Below are 25138 nucleotides of genomic sequence, written 5' to 3'. Positions count from 1 at the left end.
TGAATTACAGGGAATCTCTGAACAGAATTAATTCTCCACAGAAAGTAAAAAAAAAAAATCTGAGCTCAAAGTTTTATTCAGGAAAGGCAGAAGGCATATCTACTTGAAATCTGGAAAGTAACCAAGACCAAAATTTCAAGTTCAAAATCTGTTATTTTCTGCATGTGCAACCCTGATTTGTCCGCTTTCCCTAAATACCATGTACAACAACTGCAACAATCTGCACTTTGCTTTCAACTAATATGTATAAAAAAAAATTACCATTTCCATTACTATCACATCCTACCTAGCACTAGTACTTTATGAGTTCATGTTGAATTAATGTATAACAAATACATACAAAGCCTTACTCCAACATGCAATGCATAAAAAAATATAGAAATACTTCTGGCTCTTTATTACATTTCTCTGTTGTGGTGTTGTTGCTGCTGGGATTGAGGTAAACAGCAGGTTGCAGAACCGCTGCATTAACTGCACTTTCATTCTCCATATTGGTTTCGGGGACATGCTGCAAATGTGTATGCAATTTCTGCCGGTGTGAGCTGACAGCCGAAGTGGTGCTACTCTGTCTTTTGTGACCCTCCACATTCAGATGGAAGAAGTGTGTGTCTCATTTTCACCTTGGCACATGGCCAGCTCTCACCACTTTTCCATGAGCATGATGTCTGCCAATATACAGTAGTATTTATAACTAAATTATCGTCCATCCTCAATCCCCATTTATGCACTGCTGACAATGCGTGTAAACAGAATTTATAAATAAAATGTTAAAAACGAGCCATTTAAATTAAGTGTAAACTGGAAAGCATATTTATTTGAGTCTTTGGCTTTTTTCCCCTGTTACTTGCTTTCTGAAGCTTCCATTAATAACTTAATTTACAGAAGAACAAAGAACTGGCCAAATGAGAATGGAATAATGCAATTCAAATTGCTTCCTATGCCGTAAGTCATTCAGTTTGAAAGCCATGCACTGCAATTCATGTTACAGAAATAAAGCGCATTTGAAATTAAATGATCTTGCAAGCATTTGGAACAGTTTAGTGCTCAAAATACTCATACCTGTTTTTATGTACCGTAAAACAGTGAACAAGCAAGACATATTTCACTTTTTTATTGACTCATTATAACAACTTATATATTGAAATTGTATATATACTGTATCTTGTAGTGTAAAAAGAGAATGGGATGCTAATGTAAAATACTGGAACGGTAACATTGACTAACTGGAGTGGTTAAAAGTTTGTTGTATATATATATATATATATATATATATATATATATATATATATATATATATATATATATATATATAAATATAATACTACACATTATTTTCTAATACTACACATGAAATTTTGGAAGGAGCCAGATTTTTACCCCCATCATTCATTATATCGTTATAAAAGCACATCATTCATGTTTTAGTCCTTGCGGGATTAATTTTAACAGATGACTTGCTGAAATTATGTAGCTGCATTTTTTGGCATCTCTTTCATTTTCTGAATAATGGACCTAAATAGTTACCGTTCTCTATGTAGCTTTTTATTATCAACATCTCAAACAAAGTCCAATTCACATTTACTCATTTTTTGCTTATGTTTTAAATTAAACACTACAGTCTGTAATATAAAAATTTGCCATCAGTATATGACTGCAAACAAATCATCAACAATATGGTCATTCACAACAACACAAACCCGGTCGTGTTCTACCGCTTAATTAAATATTCATCAATATCTCATCTCATATGATGTCACCACCAAATTTCCTTTCATCCCCTGATTACCAGTGCCCAGTGATAACTAAGACTCCAGCTATTAATAAGCAAGTAACCTTTCTTTGTATCAACCAGTCTACACTGATACACATCACTACAAATGTCTCTCAGCAATGCATAGCATAGATTAAACCATGGCTGTCTCAGAGCAAGGACAACCAAATTAGACAGACATAGACAAAAGACAGCAGGAAGCATAACCTCAGTCTCTCTGACAACAAAATATAAGCATGGGAGAAATCAAAGGAAAAGAGAGACCAATCAAACTGTCCATCAAAGTGCAAGTAATGCTCCTAAAGTGCAGACGCATTCCAGCATGAGGACATAAAGAAGCAAGTATGTCACATTTCCACAAAATGCTGTTGCTACTATTAGGTAGACCTTCATTATGTACTTACTGCCAACTTGCAAAAGATTCATATAACAATTTGTCACATACTTTTTTTTTTTACATACAAAAATTGTATGCACGTGGTGCAATTTTCATTTTTGTTTAGACTGTTTTAAAAGTTGCCCTTAACGTATTTTTGTAATAATTTTTTTAAGTGAAATTTACACACTATATGAACAAAATTATTAGGACATCTGACTTTTCCAAACAAATGTGGTTCTTGCCCAAACTGTTACCACAAAGTTGGAGGCACACAATTGTATAGGATGTCTTTGGATGTGGTAGCGTAAGATTTTTCCTTCACTTTACCTAGGAGACCCAAAACTGTTGCAGCATGACAATACTCCTGTGCACAAAGCCAGCTCCATGAAGATATGCGTTAAAAGGGTTGGAGTGGAAGATCTTGACATCTAAACCTGACTTTACTAACAGGATAACTAGAGGTTAACAGCAAATAGGGACTAAATGTGGAAATGGATGTTCAAAAAGCACGTACGAATCTGATGGTGCGATGTCCACAATTCTTTTCCGTATTGTGTACATTAAAGGTAAAACAGTGCATATGCTTTATACTACCATTTCAGCATCAGTAAAAAAAATACAGTTTGTTATACTATTTGTCTTGTATCTGTGTTTTCTAAAAATAAATATTTTTCCATTAATAATCATTTGGAAATGTTTAGGATCTCAAACTTTACATATGCTTACACTGTACACTTAGCAGAACAAGTGTGTTGGGTAGTTGTAATTTACATTTATAGCATTTGGCGGACACCTGTAACCAGATTGACACAACTGAGCAGTTGAGGGTTAAGGGCTGGTTCAAAGACCCAGCAGTGACATCTTGATGGAGCTGAGATTTGAACTTGTGACATTCCAATCAGGAGCCCAATACCTTAACCACTAACCTACCACTTCCCTGGTTGTCAGATACTTGATAGCATGCCCAATGATAACTCAACTTAAACTATTTTGCTATCACAAAGGATGTGACCACTGCAATCAAAATAATCACATCAAAGCTTAAATATACCAAACAAATCAGGCTAAAACAATCAGTATACATACATCAGTAATTCACTTCAAAAATATATAGTATGCTGTGGTTAAGCCTTTAAACTAAAAGAATCAGTAGATTTAGATTTTCCTCTCTTTTCATTCATTCAATTAATTCATAGTTGCAAGGGATCCAGATCTTATCCTGGGATATCACTGGTTGTAAGGTGGGAATACACCATGGCTGCCAATCCTTCCCAGGGTACCATAAATATGAACATTCACACATTCTTTCACACCTAGGGGCAATTTAGAGTAGGCAACCCACCTACTGGCTGGAACCCAAAGGAAAGCCACTTACAAAAGGAGAACATGCAAAGAAGCTGCACAGAGACTAGAACCTGAGCTCAGGATCAAATCAGGCCCTGGAGCTATGAGGCAGCAAAACACTACCTGCTGCAATTCTATCACCATTAAACTTAAAAAACATTTATATTAGTTATACTGATCAATCTAGGGTAATTACTACGCACAAATATAAAAATATCCTGTTGGGAAGAGAAGTGCTTGATGAGCAATGAGGACTGCTTTTTAAATTAGAAATAAATAAATAAAATATAACGATACAAAATGTTTCGTTTTGGTTACTAATGTTAATTGAATTAATAATCAGAGCAGTGAAAGATCCTCACAAAAGCAGTAAGGCATGCGGAAGACAATGTGCGTTCATATGTGTGTTTTTTGAGTAGTTTAGAGATGACGATTAATTAAAGGGGCATCAGTTACATGCTGTGCATCTTTGGCAGCACTGATCGATCCTCAAACCTCCTTGATTTTCTAATAACCCAAACAAGAAGCCCTCCAGCTGGCTGCCACAACCACACAGTCACAAACGCTTGTGTACACACACATACACCGTACCTCCAACACCCTCATTTAATCAGCTCCTGTGTGTACACATCCTCATCACCTTCACCCTATGCTCTCTCTCTCTCTCTCTCTCTCTCTCTCACACACACACACACACACACACACACACACACACACACACACACACACACACACACAAATTAAGGCTCATGGTTGACAGCAGCTCTTCATAAGGTCTTTGCCAGGTGTTAAAGTGATTACAACCATAATGACACAATTACGTATAAACACACAACACGCAGCTGCATTTGTCAGGTTTTTTTTCTGAAGTAACCAACGCTGATTTTGAAAAGACATTGGGAAGTGAATTTGCCCTTTTTTACCTATTTTTTACTTTCTAAATGAAAGGCAAATGCTTGTTAGTTAAGAAACTGACTCTTATACTGTTGAAAGTCTGTCTGGACTAAAAACACTGTAGGTGGTAATTTCACTTGATAAATTATTCTCTCTTTCTCCATTTCTCTCGGTTTAACCTCTTTATTAAGTGAAATTTTTTTCATTCTGTCCACAGTTGTGTTCTTAGCTTGCAGTTATGTACCATTTTGCCACATCTAAAGCTGAATATAGTCAGGAGTAGACAAATGGAGACATTGTCAGAGGTAAAAGGGGAAAAAAAGCCTAGCACTTACAGCAGCATGTGATGCTCCTACCACAGTTTCTTACTGTGTTTAGACAGCTTAAGTGCTCAAAATTACATCCTTTAAATCATATATGCAGCAGGTATATGTGTGGTGTTTGGAGATTTGGTATGGGTGTCTAAATGTTAGCTAAGAATTTCTTGTTTTGCAGAAACTGTTTCAGTGACCTGTACCTGAAACCGCTTCAATATATTTTCCATTTAATGCAGAAGTGGGTGCAGTGTGTAGATTTGCCACCTCACAGCTCCAAGGTCTCTCGATCAATCCTGAGATTGGGTTACTGACTGCTGAGTTTTTCCTGTTCTCTCTGTGGATTTTCTCTAGGTTCTTATGTTTCATCTTACCTCCACAAAACATACCATTAGGTGGACTGGCTAATCTAAATGATCTCTATGTTTGAATTAGTGTGCAAATCAGTGTGTGCATGGAGCAATATCCAAGTTGTATTCCAGCCTCATGCCCAGAGTTCCTAAGTTATGCAACCACCACCACCAACCTATAGTTGAATATAAATGAAAGAAATATGTACTTATGTGCGTCAGGATTGAGGTCCTGTAAAGCCCATTAAACCCAAAAATGATTTGCTCACTTGCACAACAGAAAGATAACACATTCCTGATCATATTTACCTAAACTCCACTGAAGGTTTTCATTTAAATAAATTAAATACTTTACTGTAAATGAAAAGTGTTGATAATATTTTAAGAATTTCCTAATGGCAATGCATTTTCAGCATCATTGCAGCAGATACTTTATGCCAAAAGCTATCAGCACTGGTCAGTACACGCTACACTAACAATTTGCTGAAGCAGGCAGTATTGGTCTAATTTTTTATGCATGAAAGTTGGTTTGGAAAAAAAGAAATTTTTCCTGTGTTTCAACAGTGTGTGTGTGTGTGTGTGAGAGAGAGAGAGAGAGAAAGAGAGAGAAAGCATGCATGAAACTTAATCATTTTTTATTAATTTTTAAATCAACTATTAAAGGCTAATTTTAATAGATAAGGATGTGGCATGTATTATATTACAAAAAAATCAATCAGAGATTCAACTTTAATCCAATTTATTTGCATAATGCATTTAACGATGACAATTGTAAAGCAACGTTACAGAAAACAGAATATTGATTTTGATAACTATGAGCAAACCAGAGACAGACAGTGGCTAAGGAAAGACTCCATTTTTTTCAGCTTTAATTTCAATAAGAAACCTGCTGTACTATTGTACCAAGGTAAAAAAAAAACCAATTCTTCTTAGCACTATTGAATCGATCTGCAATATTACTTCATTTGCCATGTTTCTCATCATTTGCTCTCTTTCTTTATCTCTCACTTCCATCAATGCTTTTCTCCAGCATAGTATCGACCACAGGAAAAAACTACAATATGAGCTAAGGGCTGCTTTATAATTATGTGTTTCTGCATACTAAGTGCTGTAAGGGTGTTTTTTTTGCACAGAAATGTGTTCTTTGTGCATTCTTGTTAGCACTCCTGCTAATGGATATTTTGCTGCATTTTGTATTCTCATTCTCATTACTTAACTGGGTCTTGATATTCATCTTGAGTTATTTATAAATTCTGTCAAATTCGTTCAGCCAATTTCTGTCCACAGCTGGTGAATATTCAGCTTCATTAATATAATGTATTGGCACAATCAATCCCTTCAGCAATCCAACAATAACTAACTGCAACATTATATTCTAAATTATGGTTAGATATTTGGATTACTACTGTAACAGCCACCAGTAATTAAAGTAGCGGTGAAATTGGACTGTGTACAAAATCAATAAAAAAAAAAATTGCACCATGAGTTGACAAAAGAACATGACATCCGAGGTATCTTTTGAGTTTAACCTGCAATTTAGATGAGTCAGGGGTGACGCATCTCTAAATATTCATTGTGTTTTTCAGCTGGAAAGGAGATAATAAATAACTAATGTGTGAAGGAGGACGATGAAGGAAATGAAAAGAGAAAAAAACAAACAAATGTGATTACAGCAATGAATGAATTATTTGTTTTTTCCCATTTCAAGTTCAAGTTATGGTTGCATTGTTTTGACAAAAGTGTTAGCTGTTAAAGTTTGAATGATGGCCGTTAAAGCAATGTGTACTCAAGGTATATGAATGCAGAAAAGATTTAACATTATTTGATTCAATTGAAATTTAATCAGTAGGATTCAGGAGCTTCTCCAAAATAATTTGTTGTGTCTTCTGAGCCTATACATTCACATATTCTGTATGTGTCTGTGTTAGTGTAGGAGGCTGACATCAAAATCTCATCCAGTTACATGTTTTAGAATGACAATGCTCTTGTACACAAAGCCAGCTCCATGAAGATATGGTTGGAGTGGAAAATCTTGAGTGTCCTCTGACTACAACCTTACTAACCTGGAATTGGAATATACTGACTGCACCCTAGGCCTCTTCAGCCTTCATCAGTACCTGACTTTACTAATGCCCTTGTGGCGGAATGAGCACAATTCTTCTTAGAAACACTCAAAAAGTTCTGGAAACTACTTCCAAGCAGAGTGAAGGTTATTACTGTATAACAGCAAATAGGGCTACATGTGGAATGGGATGTTCAAAAAGCAAAAACTTTGTTCATATTGTGTATATCGAATCAGATACTTTAATACTCTAATCTATTCATACTTAATAAGAACCATGGTTTCAGAGTCGGATTAAAAAAAAAAAAATCAAGATAAGGCTGTTTTGAGAATTAGTTTTGCACATGAGTTTGAATGCAGTTGGTAAATTTTAAACAAAATCACAAAATCACATGCCCCATTCTTAAAGGGTGTGCAACTATGTCTAAGTATAACTAAGTACACCCCCATGTTTCTTCTTTCACAATGCCTGTAAATGGATGTATTTTCCGATGCTTTTCTTTACCTGTTAGTGTTTCATTTACTTACTGTAGGCTTCCTGTAAATTTGAACAGGACTGCCCATTCCCCTCTGACCTCCATGTCAATATCTGCCCCCAAACACTCAAACCAGCCTCCCTGGCAACAACAACTAAAGTCAATGAGATCACATTTTCTATATTGTCAAATTATGTGAATATTAAATTAAGTTGCTGCTACATGATTTGCTGTTTGTATAATTACATAATTGAAAAGGTTTACAGGTGTTACCTTTAACAATCATATTAAACCAAAATTAGTTATTTATGCTCAAATCCTGCCAAATAATTACTCCATGAAAATACTAAACACACCCATAACCTCATCACTGCATTATTATAAAAAATCCTGTAATCACCTTTGCATTTTTGTGGTTTTATTTCATGTATATAATTTTACAATGGCAATTTGATTTATAATTATATATTATTTTATATTGGCAAGTTACAGTAATGCATTTTCGGTTATCTGAATCTTGCCCTGTGTCATTCCTGTCCTATCTAATGCTCTGTATGGAAGTTGAAACTGTAAAGTGACTTTAGTGAGTGACAGAGCATGCCACATCCTCCAGGATCTCCAGAATCCCCTGCTAACTCCTACGCACCACTTCACCAGCCAACTAATTACAACCAATCTGTATTTCATATAATTAAGTACATTATAATCCACTATTTAGTTTTATATACAGCATTTCCCAATATAGTTAGTTTAATGCAAAGTCTTGTTTGAATTCTGCTAGGTTATTTCACTATCGGTTGCCTGACATTTTGGATTTTTTGCCTGCTTTTAAATAAAGCACTTTACACATTTCCCCAACATCCTGTCCTGACAGGGGGAGTGTTCAGCCAAATACATTTTCACACAATGTTACCCACATGCTGAACCCTTTTTTATATATTATTTATCTCTGCAACCTGAAACCTTGTTTTTTTTTTTTGTTTTTTTTTTGTTTTTTTCATTCTGGGTGACTGAGATTGATTATTCGCCGTGTATGGCAACCCTAGTTACAATGGATGTAATAGGAATGCAGCAAGATAAACTCCAGCACGAATCTAGTTAGATTTGTCTAATGCATCTCTTTGACATTATTTATGAGAAAACTGCTGCATTCGCTTTTTATGGTCCTCCCCAATTACCAGTATATCAGGGGAACTGACAGGAGCTGCGGATTTCCCGAGAGAAACAGATGAAATAACAGCAGAACATCTGAAGACTAGAGCAGCTCTTAGATCTCAGAGTCTGCATTTCAATAATGACACACTGATGAGGTCCACTGACATTATAGAGGTCCTCTGTGCTCTACTCTGACCTTTGTACACACACACACACACACACACACACACACACACACACACACACACACACAGATGTGATCAGTCCCTTAATCACATGGCTGCACTGTGAAATTTAGTGGGGAAGAGCACTGCATTCAAGGACACCTCTTTCTGATTGAAAATGTTGAAAATTCTCCTTTCAAACAATATCCTGTTTCAACAAACTACAGGTAAACTAATGAGCAGCATTCACATGGGAAGCAATTATCAACCCTTTTTCCATAAAAAAAAATATATTTTTTTATCAAGGCCATCAATACAAATCAGGAGAATAATCATTTCCTACTGTAATAACTGTGCGTGTGTAATGTAGTGTATTGTAGTGCAGTGTAGTGTAGGGTAGTATAGTGCGGTGGTGTGTGTGGTGTAGTGTAGCATACTTTTTATCCGAGGAATAAAGAAGAGTACATTCTACCTTCTCTTCTATGAATCTATGATTATAGGCATACTTTGGAGAGCATTTGCATGAAGAAAGAGCATTCATTTGTGGCTTTTAATCTCACCTTCTCACATGTGCACATTTTACACGTGTTCCTGGAGTTTGCACTAAACATCCTGCTCTAATGTATTCAGGCATTGCTTAGGTTCTTACAGAATCCCCTGTATGTTTTAAGCCAGTATGGCCACAATTATTTGGGGAATTAAGCATGGTTCATTTTTCATACTGTGCCTACAATACATTTGGGGAAGGAGGGAGCTGACATTAGTCACAGTCTAAGCAAAATACAGAATAGCAGGTGGTTACTAGCCCTAGATAACATATGGTGCAGTCACTAATGTTAAATGGGCCTTTGAGGACCAAAAGATACGACTAAAGTAAAGATTCCGTCGTTCCGCATATTCAACTCAAATCCTTTTCATCTTCATGAGAAAAACAGTATAAAATAGATTTTATCTTCACCACTCTGCACTCTTTATCAATGACCAGGTATATTATTATTATTATTATTATATAGAAGAAATCAAACAGTATTGTGATCATGTTACATACAATTACCTTTTCATGGGCACATTTATTAAAATTCATCTTTCATTATTGTGGAGTTTGTAGTCTTTTTTAGCTTTGTTTCCATTCTCCATTTAATGAATTATTTCCAATTCTGATTTTTTTTTTCTAACATCAAGCAAAATGTCATTGCATAATTTTCAACATGTTTTCAATAGCAAATAGTGCAAGCAATGCAAAGGGAGACCATGTCTTTCATGACCTAAATCCCACTGCAATGCAGAACTTCTCAGGGAAGTCTTTTTAAACCTAAGTTTCTTCTTATTTATGGTGTAACATCAAAACATTAGTCTACACAACTCCAGAAATAAACAAAGTAAAACTTACCCGTTAAATGAGTCCATGCATATATATGTGTTACCTTTAGACTAATTAACTTACAAATTTGTTGTTAAATCAAATACTTTTGAAAACAGACATCACTTCTCTGAGTTAGCTGCCCATCTTTCTGTCCACTTTCCTACTTCATCTGTTTAATGTGCAGAAAGTGAAAATGATTTAATTGCAACCAGCTGATTAGGGCACAATGAGGCATTATATTTCACAGACATATTTATCAGACTTTTTAAACCTCTTTAATTTCTATATCTCTGAAGTGCAATTAGAGCCTTTATATGCGATGTGCTCACCACTCAGTAAATCTATCTAGGTGGGTTTTGTTTTAAATGCAAGCATACAGTGTTTGGGAGCAGCGCAGGCAATAGGAGGCATTTGAACATTCAAACTAACCAGATCAATTGTAAAAAAATAACCCTGCACTAGATCTAAGACCAGATTTTAAACCCAGTCAGTCTCTGTGTGTGTTAGTGTGTATGAAGGGAAAATTTATTATTTAGACCTTACCCCCCCAAACACCCCGCAACCAACACCCCCACCCCTCAAACACACACACAAATATACATGCACACCCTGGTTGCTATAGTAACCGAGGGTAAGAGATTCTCTGTCTGAGCCAGTGTACGTGGTTCATGGGGAAGAAAGAAAAAAAGATACTAAAGGGAGGTAATGATATAAACACTAGCAGAGTGTGTAAAGGGCACTGAAGTGAAGAAGAAGAAAGGGAGAAGGAGAAATGAAGCCGTGGCACAGCTTCTCCACCAACCCCAGTTAGCAGCTATGCCTGATATGAAGCATCATTATTTCCATGGGCTTGTTCGTCAAATTTAAATTCTTCAACTATTGACACATTGTATGCTAATTTGACTTGTCTTTTCACAGTCTTCAGAAAAATATTATAATCTGCCATTTTGAGGGTGCATTCTTAGTGTTATTAGGCAGTGCAACAACCACCTAATAAACCGCTGGATGCAACTGTGGTAATAGAGCGAACATTCATCATCAACCTGCCCTCTTCCCACTAAATATTTCCTCGCCAATGTTTAGTGAGGTTTTGCTATGAGATCACGTTTTATCAATTTTTTTTCCCTTCGATTTTATATTATTTTTTTCTATGTCATAATCCTGACCTGCTGACGAATATGACAGAACACTGCAGACAAACTGGGCTCAGCAAGTTAAAGAGTAAGCCAGTGGGATGTCAGAGAGGTGAGCAGATGTATCTTCAGCTACTAAAATATGTTTTCTCAGCTATGATGGTATTACAGAAAACATACTGCTCTTGAACAGGACCTTGGGCCCTCAGGAACATTCAGTAATATCACTCCCTTCTGACATCATATTCCATTTCTATTGGCAGATAAGACTGCAAAACTTACAGCTCAATTAAAAAGACAATATGCACAATTTTATTATTTAACATCAAAGCATGAAACACCCATCATTTTGCATAATTACATCATAAATATTTAGACCAATAAACCATTTGTGTGTGATATAAATTGCCAGCCAAAAAAGCTTGATAGAGGAATACAGTTACCTCTTACTCAATGATTCTTTAGATTCACTTGAGCTTCACTTCAATGAGCTGCACTTGCACACGGATGTGAGCCCCTTTGTTTAGTCGGCAAACCTTTGCCAGCTAATTCCATGCATTCATTAACACCAGCAGAAAAAAACACATCTTTTATGTTTTCTTTCATGTATTTGTTCCCTTTTTACCAGGGGTTTATATTAGGTAGAAATGAACAATATTTTCTGCTGTAGTGTTTTTCATTACAGTTATTATAGCTATTAGTGATAACAGTCAGTCATTTAACAAATTAGAACAAAGAATCCTTTTTATTATATTGTAAGCTCTGGGCAGGGATCATGCTTTGTGGTAAACTAATTAGATCTGCAATTACCCTGAAATGAAATGTTTTAACCTTCACTATAGAGTATAATGGAACCACTCCTCTTCATGCACTTTGTCTCACAAACAACTGGGATGATTCAGTAATAACAAACTTCGGTCATACCCCGAACTATGCATCAACACTTTAGTCAAGCATAAAGGAAGAATCAGGTCAAAAGACAAGAAGGCCCTGAAAAGAAGCAGTTAATATTTGCCACCATGTACTTAGTATGTGGGAGAAATATATACAGTGAGGCACTAAACATTCAGTGAGTTATGGTATTTTATGAAACTGCTAGAAAGGATGAGGGGGCTATTTTTTATTCCATGCTATTCAATATATGCTTATTACCTCTGCCTGCACCTGAAGCTATGCATGATGAAGTGAAATGAGCCTGTCTCTCATTTCCTTTTACAATGACTTATTGACTGAAATCTTTTTTATCTTTTTTAAACACCATTTTTCAAACTAGTCCAATATCATCTGATGAATAAAGTAGACTATTAAAATTAGAAGATATTCAAGAAGAACATATTATAAGCAAATCATTTTATATATATATATATATATATATATATATATATATATATATATATATATATATATATATATATATATATATATATATACACTGTATATATACTGTATATATACACAGTGAGGAAAATAAGTATTTGAACACCCTGCTATTTTGCAAGTTCTCCCACTTAGAAATCATGGAGGGGTCTGAAATTGTCATCGTAGGTGCATGTCCACTGTGAGAGACATAATCTAAAAAAAAATACAGAAATCACAATGTTTGATTATTTGTATGATACAGCTGCAAATAAGTATTTGAACACCTGAGAAAGTCAATGTTAATATTTGGTACAGAAGCCTTTGTTCGCATTTACAGAGGTCAAACGTTTCCTGTAGTTTTTCACCAGGTTTGCACACACACTGCAGGAGGGATTTTGGCCCACTCCTCCACACAGATCTTCTCTAGATCAGTCAGGTTTCTGGCCTGTCGCTGAGAAACACGGAGTTTGAGCTCCCTCCAAAGATTCTCTATGAGGTTTAGGTCTGGAGACTGGCTAGGCCACTCCAGAACCTTGATATGCTTCTTCCAGAGCCACTCCTTGGTTATCCTGGCTGTGTGCTTCGGGTCATTGTCATGTTGGAAGACCCAGCCTCGACCCATCTTCAATGCTCTAACCGAGGGAAGGAGGTTGTTCCCTAAAATCTCGCAATACATGGCCTCGGTCATCCTCTCCTTAATACAGTGCAGTCGCCCTGTCCCATGTGCAGAAAAACACCCTAAAAGCATGATGCTACCACCCCCATTCTTCACAGTAGGGATTGTGTTCTTGGGATGGTACTCTTCATTCTTCTTCCTCCAAACACGTTTATTGGAATTATGACCCAAAAGTTCTATTTTGGTCTCATCCGACCACATGACTTTCTCCCATGACTCCTCTGGATCATCCAAATGGTCATTGGCAAACTTAAGAAGTGCCTGGACATGTGCTGGTTTAAGCAGGGGAACCTTCCGTGCCATGCATGATTTCAAACCATGACGTCTTAGTGTATTACCAACAGTAACCTTGGAAACGGTGGTCCCAGCTCTTTTCAGGTCATTGACCAGCTCCTTCCGTATATTATATATATATATATATATATATATATATATATATATATATATATATATATATATATATATATATATGCCACCTACATCATCTAAAGCAGTTCAGAATTAATATTTGTTGTTAAATGTTAATAAAATACAACCTACTCACCACAGATGCATACTCATGCCCTTTAAAGCCCTGAGACAAGCTAGCTAGCTTTTGGTTTGGCCAACCTCTCCTCACGATGTCTAGCTTTTCTGGAAAATGTATTTTTAGTATGTCCGAGACCAAATCAATTTCTCTTCCTCCGTAGGCATAAAAAAAGTCTAACTCAGATGTATTCATGTGTGCAGCACGCTACAGACGTGTTTTGCCAGTCAAACTTGGCTATAACAGTTTCCCTCTGACCAACCAATGAGAGGATGGAAAAATGCTGATGCTATTCTGGGCCAGCTAGCTGCCCTGTGAGGTTAATTTTAAATCTGGTTGTATAAAGAAACAGACTTATTGATGATATTCTCTAAGGTAAAAAGGCCAGCAGTACTGACTTTGAAGGCCTTGGGCAGATTAGATTGACATGGCAGCACATAGAGGCTAAAATCTGATTGGACAAAAAATTTAACATCAACATAAACATACCGGAAGCAGTGCAGCTGAGAGAAACGCTACGAAATGAAAAGAATAAACTGTTGGGAATAAATTAATACAATTTCATTGAACAAATATTAGAATTTATGTTGTAAATGTAGGTCAGATAGTGTTCCTCTGATATTGTTTAGGCCAGCAGAGAAGGCTTTGCTGGCCTTGACCGCCAGCCACTGTATGTATATGTATATATAGCATTTAGACTAAGGCTGGGAGTTTGGTATTTTGTTTGACATAGATGCTTGTAGATACATGGGTGTAAATTTACCTTATACTAAACATAAAAAATCTATATCAAGCCCTTGTAAGTCAATAAGTCTAGTTATCTGCTAGAGAATCTAGTACATTTTGTCAATAAATGAGGCCAAGAACCTCCTACCACAAAAGAAAGAGGAAATTAACATGGCAGATGGCCAACCAAAGACATTTTCCTGTAGTCCTTTGGTAAGCACACATGATTAATAACTGCTTCAAACAAAACTCTTCAATAATTATTAAAAATGAGAATTCATTAACTTTTTTTCAGTGGCTATATCTCGCTCCAAAAAAAACTCTGCAAATATCTTTAAAAGTTTGGCCAATATAAACCAGTAAGACTGAAACCCACAAGATTCTGAAGCTGTAAATATGCAAAAAAAAATTTCCAAATGATTTCAGACAGTCTAGGCAGAATATGAAACTTACCCCACCTCTTTCCAAACATATCTAATATATTATTTCTTACTAACTGGACCATTCATTAATATAGTTATAAATGCATGGTAAATGCAACATCCTAAAAAAAAAAAAAAAAAAAAAAAAAAAAAAAAGAACTAGGCACTTTTAGTTCTTAAAGTTAAATAAACTGGGGGGAAAAAACAACTCACAAAAACAACTTTTTCTCACAGGGACTGGCCAATTGTCCCCAAAAAGTCAAAACAGTCTATATTCTTATCCTTGTAGGAACAGGTAATACTCACCAAGAAATAAAAACATCACTACACACAGGTGTACACACAAATATACAGACAGACCTAATTACAGAGCTGTCATGATTGTGTATTAGTGCAGAAATTCAGATTCAGCCAGACTTGATAAAAAAAAAAAGAGCAACATTAAGCTAGTAAATTCAGCATGACCACATAATTATCAAGTATAGAGTTGGGTTTCATTTCCTGTTTTATAATACTATATGTGTGCTTGTGTTCAAAAACTGAAACTGAACAATACACACAAAAAATGAACCAAGAAACATCAGCATACATAACCCCGATGGAATGTAAAGTGTTGTAATTATATACTGTTAAATTTATAACATCAAATTACAGTTATTTTATACCAAACTGTACATAAAGGTGCTGCAACAAATCAATATTAATCCATGTCCCCTTCAGTGTGTATTGTGGCACATACACGCACACGTACGCATACCTGCAAGTGTGTGCAAACTTGTACACTTGCACTCGCACACACAAACATGCACACACACACACACACACACACACACACACACACACACACACACACACACACACACACAAAGTGTTATTGATTCAGTGACCTCTTGCTATGTCGCAGTGAATGATATAAGAAAATAATCTCTGATGTGCTCTACAGACTCTACAACCATGAGCAAATTGACTCTCAAAATGTCAGTTGGGAGTCATCACTGATGAACTAGAAAAATTTGATCTGCCTCAACATATCTGCAAATAAATGGATGTGACTGATATGGTAAACAGTGCTTAGATTATAAACTGGCAAGTCTCCACCAGAGAATAGTCAAATTTTTGGCACCTGGAATTCCTGGGAAAAAAAAAAAAAAAAAAAAGAAAAAAGAGTTATGGCCACGTTTCACATCCAAATATTTTTTTATTAAGATTTCTCTGGAATTACATTAGCTATTCAGCATGCATTCAATCATGGAATTTGCATTTACCTTGGAATCGCACAACAAAATTAAACTTGGTCATGCTGGAACAGGTTTGGGTCTCTTAGTTCAAGTGAAGGAGAAATGTAATGCTACCACATCCAAAGGCATCTTGAACACTTGTATCTTTTCAACTTCGGTGAAAGAGTAGAGGAAGAACCACATGTCAGGGGTCTCAATACCTTTTGTCCATATGGTGTATATTAATCGCAATGATTTAAACCAAGTCTGAAATGCAGTATAATTATTAAGAGACTATGCGTATAGTTTTAAATTATGAGTCAGATAACTTTGGTGTGGATTTAAGGAGAGGACTGAATATACAGACTTTTTTTTTTTTTTCTCAAAGTAATGCACCATTCTAGTCCTCTTTCATCTTACTGAGATGAAAGAGGTTGAGTCTACTTTTATCTTGCTAAAACTGAACAATATTCCTTACTATACTCTGCCCCAAAACCATTTTAAGTTGCAGCATCTATTATTTGTATGAGAATTATTTCCTGAATGATTCAAAGTGGTTTGGTTTTTCTGACTGATCTCTCTCTGATGCTTTCTGTTAAAGGGGTTTTGTGTCTAATTGTAAAAAGAATTTGCATCTGGTTAAAATCTATATCTGTTTTTATAGATTGCACTTTGTTAGTGGTTTTGGTAGGACTCTATTAAATACTTATATACACTTGGTCTTACTGGCTATTTTCTCTGTTTCTGCTAAAGATTAAAAAATTTAACAAAACAATAGTTGAAACCGGGTCAAAAACCTTTCTAAACTAACCAGTCTTACAAACATAGCTTCAAGAGAGCTACGTTAAACTTTGAGCTCTGTTTGATGTTCCAAGAAGCCAAGCACACTGGTGTTTCCAAACAGCAAGTCTAACTAATAAACAGTGCAGTGCTTTCTCTCTGATATGGGACCACTGATCAAAGAATGGAGGTGTACTGAAAGGTAGTCAGACTGATTTTCTGTCGTTCATGGCAGCTTAGTATTGCACTGATTACACTGTGCCAACAGTGCATCAAAGACTTTCCTTCTTTCTCCAACACATCTTTATACAGTGAGAAATTAAATGCTTCACTGGAAGCTTCAGTGGAACATCAAATATCTACTCTTCTTGCCCAAGGACGTAAGGTAGAAGGGCTTTCATTTGATGTAGCAACCCCCTTCTCATGCTCTTCTCAAGTGTAGCAGTGGCTGTCATGTCTGACAGCTCTAACGGTGCCCTGCCAAAGGATCAACACTGTCAGCACCCATTGGTTTCCACAGCCAAGCTTCAAGCCCTGAATCCAGAGAAAACTTCCAATATCCTGTAGCTGTGAAATTAGCCTCACTCTTTTAGGACACCAGCTCACACTACTGCTTTGGCCAGTTCATGAATAATTATGCCCTGTTCTGTAGTCTTAGTTGGGTCTTAAAAGCTTATGTCTCAAAAAGTGTTACAACGGGACAGCAAATTGCTGCCAATAAACCCGATAAAGGGCAGGCGAAACTCTTCTTAGATGAATCGATTGACATTTAAACATGGTTGCAGATAAGAACTTGCTTTGTCAGTTAGATAAAAATGAATCTGTCTTTCAAAATTAAGAGCAGAGAGGAAAGTAGTAGTAAGCACAAATAATGAGTTTTTAAATGAATGAATGAATGTCCATATGTCAAATTAGATCACTGACACAAAGTCAGTAAAAAAACTTTACTACAATTTAACATAACAGAATTTACACTATTGTTAGAAAATCGCAAGCACAAATTCTGACAATGCAACAACCGTCTGTGGTAGGAGTCAGAAATGATTCTGTTCACAAGGTGGAAGGGACAGCATTATTCTATTTTCTGTCAATTAGATTGACACTACCAATCATAGGTGTCCTTGAGCACCTGCAGGCGGAAAAGGGCGGTTATCCCATCCTTTTATGTGTTTAAATACCCTATAACACAGCAGATCTAAAATGTTCAGTAGCAGGCCTCATATGAATGTGCAATGCTTATGAATGTGCTAGCTCTTACACTCTCTTGCTGATTAGTAGCGGTTTGTAAAGAGCCAGCAATGAGTGGAACTTGGCAAATGACCAAAGAGGAAGAAAATGTGGTAAAAAAAAACAAAAACAAAGAGGCTATTGTGATGAATATGCCATAGAAAATGCACCATTTTCAGTCTCCTGAATAATGCAAATGAAAAGTGCATGCCCTATTGTTGCAAGTGGTTGCAAGTTAAATTCCCATTGATGCTACAGGCATCTGTGTTCAGGAACCCATGAAAAGTAAAGTATATCAAACCATGTTTCTCTCTCTCTATAATGGTTTAAAATAGTTGTGACGCTGCAATAGAATTACGTAACTTTTCCCAGCATCTTAAAGAGCCTTAGGCCAAAGACAACGGCATGTCAGATGGCCCATCTAAATTTGCAGAGTGTCATGCAATTGTGTGGCTGTGCAGCTGCAGAGAGACATAGGAGATGGAATCTTTCCTCCATTATGATTACCTTGTTTGCATGTTAACATCTGACTGCTGTTTCTATGTTTATTGTAGACAGACATTTCTTTTAGACATTTCTCCCTATTAACATGGTCCTTGGCAAAGCAATCAATAAACATCAGAGCAGAGATTAGGATTAAGGGTAGATTCAAAAGTCAAAAGGTTATAGAGTATGGCAGCAGAGTGAAATCAAAGAAGGTAAATCTATGCAGGTGTAGAGTGAACATGGTGCAGCTGTTGACAGAAGGGACCAGCTTTTGGAGAGGAAGAAATCCAGGTCATTAATATGAAGCAGTGTCACAGGACATAAATCTTTATGTGACAAATAAAGAGAGAGAGAGAGAGAGAGAGAGAGAGAGAGAGAGAGAGAGAGAAGGAGGAACAGGAGAGAGATAGTGGCAGCTGCTCCTTCATCTGCATGTTTACTCTACATTGTGTTGCCTTCCCTAGAGCCACATGCCTTCACTCAGCCAGTCCATGTTCCTCAAAGCCCTCATCTTTTACTTTTCTTACATTTTTCTGGCTATGTTCTATCTGCTCAATGTTATCTAAAAAAAATGAAGTATAAAAGAACCAACGCAAAGGGCCACATAGCCATAAGCCATGCAAATTAAGGGGGCTGAAAATACACACTGAGCTACAAAAAAGGAAAAATAGACACAAGCAACAGCATTTCTAAATGTCTAAGCCAAGAATCACTTATACAACACTCCAGGCCACAATGATGGGTATGTGTTACAAATATTTTATTAATGTATGATGGAACCGCTGCAGATATTATCACTGCTGGGAATTTACATGAGCTCAAACTCTCCAAGCTCCAGCAGCACAGCTCACCCTGTAAGTTCAAAGCAAAAAAATAAAGTTTTCAGAAGTGTTCTTATTTCTTTCTTCTGTTATTTATCTCTTATTGTCTTTCCATTTGTTTTACACTGAGTGACATAAGCTACCTATACTATTTTTACATTTCAAATACATTTCAGTATATCTGCAATTTAATTTCTTTCACTATCTATTAAATCATAACCAGAACTAAAATTATTTAGAAAGAGATTTTGCCAGCCTGTGTACATTCTGTTGGTCGCTATGTGAACCATTCAATTTGCCAGCACTGATCCTGTATCTCAGTTTGGCCATAATGGAAGGTCAGAGATGAACAGACTGACTACTGCCCACATTGTCTCCCCTAAATGCAGATGGCAAGAAACATGTTCTGATCTTCTTACAGGTTGCCAATTTTTTTTGATCCACGAAAACGTCCACATACAAGTCAAAGAAAATTATATTTGCATTTTCCAGCAGGACTTAAACAATAAAACAGAGAAGGATACACCAACCAAAACCTTCAATCCAAAAAAATCTTTCTCTCTTTAGCTCTATACAAGCATACAATACAATATAGAGTAAATTGCCAAAAGTACATAGACCTTTACAGCCATAGGTGCTTCATGAACATCTCATTCTAGATTTAGTCCATCCTTTGCTGCTAGAAAAACCTTTCTTTTAGGAGCATGGCTTTGTAGATTTCCTCATTCAGCCACAAGAGCATTAGTCAGGTACTGGTATTGTTTGCTGAGTCCTTTAGCACAGTATTCATCCGGTTTATTCAACATAAGTGTGTTCAGTGGAGCTCACATTGTGTACAGCCGCTTTGTCACGCTGAAACATATTTTTGCCTCTAAATTGCTAACAGTTCCAAAGGATTAGAAAAGTCCCAATATGTGTGTAAAGTGGCCACATACTTTAGGGCATACTGTATAGTGCACATCTATTTTACTATGTTTATTAAAATTACACTCAAAATCTGACTGTACTGTATGTTTTTTATACAGTTTAAAATTCTTTTAAACAATTGAATGTAACACACATCACACTAACCGCCAACCTGTGGGAGATTCCACAATTGCCTATGGGGTATTATGTCAGAATCATTAAAATATATTTTTTCCTTTATATAATACTTACTGTTATTAAACTCTCTCATTTTGCACTGAACTGTCACCGTTAAATGCTATACGCATCCAGAATGACTAACACAGAAATTGTCACGGTGTCAGTCAGACACAGTCAGTCCAGACTTGTTGTAAGATTACATGCTGGATGAATCGCTGATGAGACATGCTTTTGACTCTGAGCTATGATGAACAAAAAAAAAATGAGACAATTTTTCCCTTTTCATCTCAACATAGCCCTTTTCTGGGGAAATTTTTTAAAAATAAGCACCCTGCTAACTCAAAGTCGCACAACCCAGTGATTATGCAGACTGCCTACCGAATGCAGCATTGTTCATTCATCTGTATATCCAAATTTTTCAACATTATTTCTAGTGTCCCAGCTGTGCACTTTATAAAACACATCAGCATTACCTCCTGAATAGTCAATTTACTGACCCACACAATACAATATAGCATTGACTCACACTGCCATTTCAATGAAAATAAAAAGTGGAATAAATTTGTCATACTTCTAGTGGAGTGGCTAAAAAAAAGTGGTATAATTATAATACAATCACAGTGATTTCCTGTACAGCTAATGCAAGGTGTGGAGGATGGAGTTCTGGAACACAATAGTTCATAGTCCATGTTCAGCATATTTATTTTCTCTCACACTGTGACTTTTTATTGCAAAATATACAGGCTTTAAACCAACATATAATCCAACATGACTTGGAGGAAAAAGAGGACAAGGTTACAGTGACTTTTAAAAATATATCCATGGCTGATTTTCATGTTAGCAGCTAATGTGTGAGCCACAGAATCACCTTACATGCTGAAATTTTGACAGGTTCTCTCTTATATGCCATTTTGATATCTGCAGGCATTCCTAATTAGTTTAGTTTCTCCATCAGACATTTTGGCATAACTATTAATATACAGGAAAAATGTCTAAAATAAAATAGTTTAAACAACGTTAAGCACTTTATTAAAGAATTTCATTAAATTGCATGTGGGTAGTACTTTATTTGTGAGGTACCTACATAGTGCCTTTAGAGCAAATTCATAAGCATTGCATAAATATACAAATAAAAATAGAAATTTATGAAAGGCTTACTTAAATGGTTTAAGCTGATATTGAAGAGTTTTATGCATTTCCTTTCTTTACATAGAATGAAGAATATATTTCATCCTATCAGGATTATGTATATCTTTTGTCAGTAAATAAAACAGAAGATGGGAAGAAAATCATGAAAAAAATAATAATAATAATAATAATTAAATAAATATTTGTTTTTAAGATCAATAATTTGATCACATTACTTTAAGATCACATTACTTAAATGTGTTTTCTATAACCTTCTTGAAGTGTTAGGAATTATTGATCTTAATAACGAAGATAATATGCGACATAAGTGTTATAAATTCAATCAGAACACCACATGCGGTAAGCAAGTATTTGCAAATGTGTTCTTAGTACATCTGGTGTACTTCTGTAATCTGCTTCCTTAAAGAAGCATGGAATTGGATTTGGAGTTCATTATTTAGTTAACATAAGCCATTAATAAACTGTAGCTTTTGCGTTGTAAAATATGTATGCAGTGCTTATAAATGTGTTATACAGGCACTATATTGATCCCCAAATACCAAAATTGATCATCACTCTTGACCAATTAAAGTTATATTTTCACTTGTTACGTAATTCAAACATTTTCAAAACTTTTACCCTTTTTTTTTGTAAAAATCATTTTTGATAACCAAAATTCAGCCTCAGTCCTATCTAACGCATTTTCCCAGATGGCCACACAAAGCTTAACACTTCCCATAACACCACAGAGAGGGAGAGAAAATTATGAGACAGAGAAAAGTGTGGGTGGAAGGAGAGGGAGAGTCAGAGAAACAAAAAAAGCAGAGAGAGACAGCAGAAAAAAGAAATCAAGATACAGAGAGTCACAGTGCAGTGTATGTGTTATTAAAAATAAGAATTCGAGAGAAAGAAAGATGGTAAAGACAGAAAAAGCCTTAATGTGTATGTGTGTGAAAAGAAAAGATAGAAAGTGGAAGAGAGAGAGAGAGAGAGAGAGAGATTTTTTATGGGGACTGTACTTTGGGAAGTTTTCTGTTGTCGGTGTGTGTTCTGATGAAATGTGTGTTCCATGAGGAATAACTTGCTGATGCATCACTATGTGTACTCAATGAGTTAGTGCCTGTAGGGAGCACCTAGAACAAAAAAACATGAAAGCACCTTAAAATAGCGTGTCACACATTTAGCCTACATGCCCTAGACCAAGGTCTCTAGTCTGATGGGTGACTGGTGAGAAAATGTCCACTCAACACAAATGAGGATTTATTTACCATGTCCATGAGAAACCTGATTACAAACAAAAATGATCACTGAAAAGATATGGTCATTTTAGTTCCTTCAAGGGATTTTGTGTGTTTTCAGCAAAACTAGAATTCACGGAGCTAATGCATATCTAAAAGTAATCACACTGTAGCAAATTGGGATAGAATTGTGGATGCAGTAATATTGTAGCAGCAGACAGGAATATTAATGACAGGGTTGCCAGTTTCATGGGTTTTATTTCCTTTTTTTTTTCTGAAATGTAATTAAAGTGCAGACAGTTTGTCTTTAACATACAAATCCATTTCCATTGTAAGATTTCTTGCAACGATTGAGAGACAGAAAGGGGGATCAGGAAGTGGAATGTGATTCTAAATTATAAATGGCTGTCCACCACAGCAACATTGTTTCCAACTGGAATACTGAATGGATTTTTCTTTCTTTTTTTTTGTAATTTTTTAAGTACTTGGTTGGGTTTTTGTTTTTCAAAACCTGGCAAGCATGGTTAATGATATGCTCTACTTCATATGCCTTGCTAGTCATGGAAAACCCATATGGTTTATCAAACACTGAACTGGAAAACTTCAAAAATGCACTAGTGAGTAGCCTATAGCATACAGAAGGTCAAGCAAAAAAAATATTTATGTCCGTATTGTCGCAAGTCATTGCTGCTTGCCCTTATAACCATTAGATTCTTAACAGTTACTGCAAATTAAGATTGAATATTAAGAGTCTTTAATGGGTTAAATTTGTATTCAAGTTTAACTTAAAATACAGGATCGCTGTAACCGTGGTATGCAAATTCCCAGCGTTCTGTCATTGTAATTCTAAATAATGGGAGTAGAGAAAAGCATACATCTTCATAAAACTGCTAGATCACTATCAGTGCACACTGATAAATAGAGGCTGAGAGGATTGAATCTGCAGTTTTATAAGAAGTGTGGTCAATGTTTTTTTGGCCCTTGTCTATAAATTTTGCTTCTTCTTGCTTGCTGACTGAACAGAATGTGGATTGGACTTAAATAAAATCTAAAGCTTAGATATCTTTTAATGCTTTATTAAATAATCACTTACACAGTGTTTACAGGCAACACACAAACACAAACACACAGGTCAGACAAGGTGTATGCCCTTCTCTATAAATAGAGAAAAGAAAACCTCTCATATCCCTCTATTTCTGTACATGTGTAATACCTGAGCAGTCGAAACAATTTAGCTCAGATAAAACAATTACCCCAATATATAACAGTAACAATCTCAAACAGGTGCTCAAACCACCATGAAAGTGCTCCACTAAAAGGCTTGATGATAGCAGGCTGAGAGAAGAAGGCATTTTAATGGCGTCTGCGGCGTTCTGATGTGAAAAGCCTGTCGGAGGGTAAGTGAACAGCACGCGCCCTGTGGAGAAGAGCGCTGGCCTGCTAAACACCTCCCCGCCTTGCTCACCATTGTCCTCGCCGTTAGCTGGCGCTAACGCTGATTGTCCGCCCTGTTTGTGCTGATGTGCCATTTCCCAGCAGGCTGGCAATGTTCCTGTGCTGACTTTGAAGGTGAGCCAGTGATAAGGGAGCCTGCTTTCTTGTGGTGCTGGAAATGCAGTAACATGCTGTCAAGCTTAAGTTACCTCGATTCATTACATTCTGATACATCCGCACTTGGTGCTTATACATCAGCAGATACTGATCAGCACATGTGTACATCAGCAGATTAATACTGAGGCTCATATAGTTCAGTCAATAATATGTTCTACAAAATTCTCAAATCTGGTTTCTCCATTTGGTGGTGATGCAGAGTGGCTGTCAAACCAACCTTTCAATCGGATCCATATTTCCTGTCGAAAGTCCATTACAAGAAAGAAAGGCGGACGGAGACAAAAAGTCCACCAGACAAATATAGAGCTGTCAGACACCATCTGCCTGGGATCAATGTCTTTAAATTGTCGTCATAAATTGTGCAGAGCACCAGAGGGGAGATATGACTACAAAGTTTGTAGTAAGTGCTGTCACAATGAATGTATGCTGT

General features: G+C 36.2%; 1 protein-coding gene across 3 annotated transcripts in view; it reads right to left on the bottom strand.

Annotated features, from left to right (window-relative positions):
• Positions 1-25138, bottom strand: part of csmd3b (CUB and Sushi multiple domains 3b) — a 383608-nt gene that overhangs the window by 341066 nt on the left and 17404 nt on the right. The gene's annotated exons all lie outside the window — the stretch shown is intronic.

The sequence above is a fragment of the Silurus meridionalis genome, chromosome 22, assembly GCF_014805685.1.
Source record: "Silurus meridionalis isolate SWU-2019-XX chromosome 22, ASM1480568v1, whole genome shotgun sequence".
NCBI classification, from domain to species: domain Eukaryota; kingdom Metazoa; phylum Chordata; class Actinopteri; order Siluriformes; family Siluridae; genus Silurus; species Silurus meridionalis.
The sequence above is the reverse complement of the archived record's forward strand: the minus strand, read 5'-3'. Positions and strand labels throughout refer to the sequence as shown.